At 37.2% G+C, this 3,661-nt stretch overlaps 1 non-coding gene across 1 annotated transcript; it reads left to right on the top strand.

Annotated features, from left to right (window-relative positions):
• The first annotated feature begins 3,588 nt into the window (after positions 1-3,588).
• Positions 3,589-3,661, top strand: Trnat-ugu (transfer RNA threonine (anticodon UGU)). Its single transcript has one exon. It is a non-coding gene; the product is annotated as a tRNA-Thr (tRNA).

Genomic DNA, 3,661 nt, shown 5'->3' with positions numbered 1-3,661 from the left:
AATCAATTAAAGAATCACAGCAACATAACACTATGCATTCTCAATTCGGTAAATCCGAATATAAATCGACTTCTGAAGTAGCGTTGACCTCTCACCAATTACTAAAAAACTTTTTATTTCCTCGTTTCGGAACAAGTTTCTTTTATTTTTATTAACAATTTGCGATTACACGCACAATTTCAGTGGGTATCATAATTAAGTTAGATTGTGAAAGATGGGAACAATTTGGCAATTAAATAGATGCTGGTAGCGGCGCCCGCGCACCTCAGGTGTCGAGGTGCACGCAATTTACCGTAACTTTTAATGAATTTGATTGGCTCAGATGTTTTTTTGTACATTTGTATTGAAGTAAACACCCTTAGTACATTTCGGAAACGCTAATAAAGCGGTTTAATGAATTCAGGAAAATGTCGGTAAAAGGCAAAGCAGATGATTAAAATGATGTCAACGTAATAAAAGTATCCAAATACCAATAAATCGGATTAATAATGACTCCCAAGATTCATCGACTACGATGTAGGTCTAACTACTTCAAACCCAAGGACAGTTGAAAAATTACCGCACACTATTTCCGATTTCGTCGTGACCATAAACTGGCTCCATACATTACCTTTCAAACCTTGACAAATGAAAAACTGTTCGACATTGCTTATTCCCATGTAAGGCAAGATAATCAATATAATGGTCTCGCTTCAGGACCACAGATGTTGTTAATGTACTATTAATTCTTTTTATATTGTAAACAACCGCTAATCAGTGATTTGCTGCTACCCATGTTAGGTAAGATTAATGAAAATTGAACTAATGGCAGTAATGCGATTTTCCTGTCTCTTGATGAGTGACTAAGCTAACTTAACGTACTACGTTAACTCATACAAACTGAGTGTGTGATATGCTAGGGATTGCAATCTCGAGTCAAGATCGTCAATGCGAGATTCGTAGGCTTAACATTTAAAGTTTCAGGATAAGATTTTCAAAATCTACAGTTGTTTAGAAACCTTTCCTCCCCCACAAACGTAAAGATTCATCTCATTTACATCAGTCTTAATCTCGTCTATCCCATACGTTCTCTCGTCATGCTACGCTTTAGTATTTATCTCGAGGAATCGAGATCTCACAAGAGACATTCCCTGTATGACAGACTTGTTATTTAATTCACGCGGTATATACCTATAAGTTCTAGTAATATCAGACTTTAGTGGTTTTCAAGGCGGTACAACAATATAGTTGTTGTTACCTGTTCCAAAATTCTTCCAGTAAAGTTTCCACAGGATGTTTTCCTTTCGTTATTCCAATGACGCACGATATAAGCTTCGTTAGATCCGCAATCGTAAGATCCGCATTTGCAAGATTCTCATTAATTTTGCACCTACAAATCTTGATCTAAACAGTACCTATTTAGGTAGGTACTTTTTACTTTATTTTGTTGTGCTGGCTGCTCATGTCCGGGTCAGTATAACATTTTAATATTAGTTAGGTAATTTTATTTTTATTGTTTTTAAGTTACCTACACAAAACAGGATCCTTTAATCTGTCATGCTGTCGTGGTCTGCCGTAATGTCTTAATATCAGATTACTGCGCCTTCTGTTCCCAGTATAACGTCATCAGTGTGCAGTCTGCATACTAAATGAGGTGTCCCATCAACTGGGTAGAAAGCTGATTTATTCTTTAAGCAATAATTGGTACCCTGTAAAGTGCCCTGTAAACCTGACTGTGGACCACATGTACCTACTTACAGCAACAAGCATAGTGCCCCATAAGTCCCCTTGGTTCGATTCCTGCATGGTTCTATCAAATGGTACCTACCTAGCTACAGCCACAAGCTTAGATAAGTAAAGATAGATTGTTTTCGTATAAGAAACCACAAAGTTCGAACGCTTACAATTGTTTATGTTTTGCAATCGTCTGCATCTGCATTTTACTCTGAAAGAAACTCAGATGTTAAAGGAAAATTTATTCCAGTGGTTTTCAGTACAAAACTTGTACAAAAAGGATTTTCCTATGCCACCTCGTTCTCGTTCAGTAGTAGGGGGCATCAGTACTTGCCGCTTTAGGTGACGGTATGCAAAGTGATTATATCCTCCGCGCGGCGTCGCTTGCTCTACTTCACCGCATTTGGCCCGTGCACGCTGATCCGCCTGACATCTGGCCCACTGGTAAGGCTAGGGATACATGCGACAAAGTGACCTGCAATTTATTGTGGGCTGTAAAACAATTATTTAGTAACATGTAAGTTAATCGGGAGGACACAGAAAACAACCGTCCAGAACCCAGAGATTAGCAAGCTTTTCTAAACGGACAGTCATAACCACAGAGCCTTCCTATACACAGGTTACGGGCAGTTTTATATACATTTTCGGTCGTGGTCACCTTAGTACATTAAATTGTATTTACAGGAGCTTCCGTGATTGAATCCTACTCACTTAGACCAAATATGGACTTCATAAGAAGAAGAATAAAATGCATATCATATCAAAAAGCTCAAATTACCTTATTAACCTTGTCTAATTTTACTCATTCTTCTTACTCAGGCTGAGTCCAATCGTCCCTCGTGTGTCCTCAGCCTAATCGACACACCGGTGACAGTCACATGTGTTCCGACCTCACCTCAACGGATTTAACACAGTTTTGCTACTTTTTTGTAAAACTTCCTCTGGTAATACGATAGTTTAAAGGAAGAGTGTTAATTAAGCTTTTAAACTGCTGTTACCTACTTAATAAAGAAAAGGTTGAATATTGGACATATGGTGTGATGTCTGGTAGAAGCTTAAGTATGATAAGATTAAGTTTATTAAGGTAGATTTAACGTAATGTTATGCTTTTGGCTTTACGTGAAAAAGGTCGAAAAACATCTAAATATTGAAATTGATAAGTTGACTATACGTTAACTATGAATAAATATATGTTACACATAATTAATTGGACATAATAAAGGACGATGCAAAATCAAATCGCCTAAGATTGTTATCGTCCCATTAAAATCCATGCATCTGATATCATATCTACAATTCTACATAAGGGTACAGTCACGATTAGCCATAATATGCAAATAATCTCTGATTGGTTCCAATGAATTGTTAAACAAGGCTCTAAACAATACAGTTTATGGCAAATTACGAGTAATTACCGACCGGCTTCACCTCTATGCAAATACTCGATAATTTACTAATAACTAAGCTGAATTCCAATTAGAAACATTATTATGCTACAGTGAGTCCTGTATGTATGAATTTGAATTTCTAACGGCATGCGTAAGCGCGTCGTTTCGAGACAAACCCAATGTCTAAACTACATCATAGGTCATTTGTGTTGCCTCAGTAACCTATGCAAGGATTTGGGACTGGATTATTATTGTATAAATTATGTTTTATTTATTCAAATATACACACATTACATCAACAACCTTAATTTAGTTGCGTTTTAATTGCCCACAATGCCAATTACAGCTGTATTTACACAAGTTTCATAAGTGGCTAACAATTTTATTGTTTAATTTAAAATAATAATGCATAAAGACAACCATTGTGTACCCAACTGTACCCACAGCTCGTTTGCAACCAAACACAAATTACGAGCACTTCGCCGTAGCCTCCATAGCTCAGGGGTTAGAGCACTGGTCTTGTAAACCAGGGGTCGAGAGTTCAAATCTCTCTGGGGGCA

Source organism: Helicoverpa armigera, chromosome 11 (assembly GCF_030705265.1).
Source record: "Helicoverpa armigera isolate CAAS_96S chromosome 11, ASM3070526v1, whole genome shotgun sequence".
Taxonomy (NCBI): Eukaryota; Metazoa; Arthropoda; class Insecta; order Lepidoptera; family Noctuidae; genus Helicoverpa; species Helicoverpa armigera.
The sequence above is the reverse complement of the archived record's forward strand: the minus strand, read 5'-3'. Positions and strand labels throughout refer to the sequence as shown.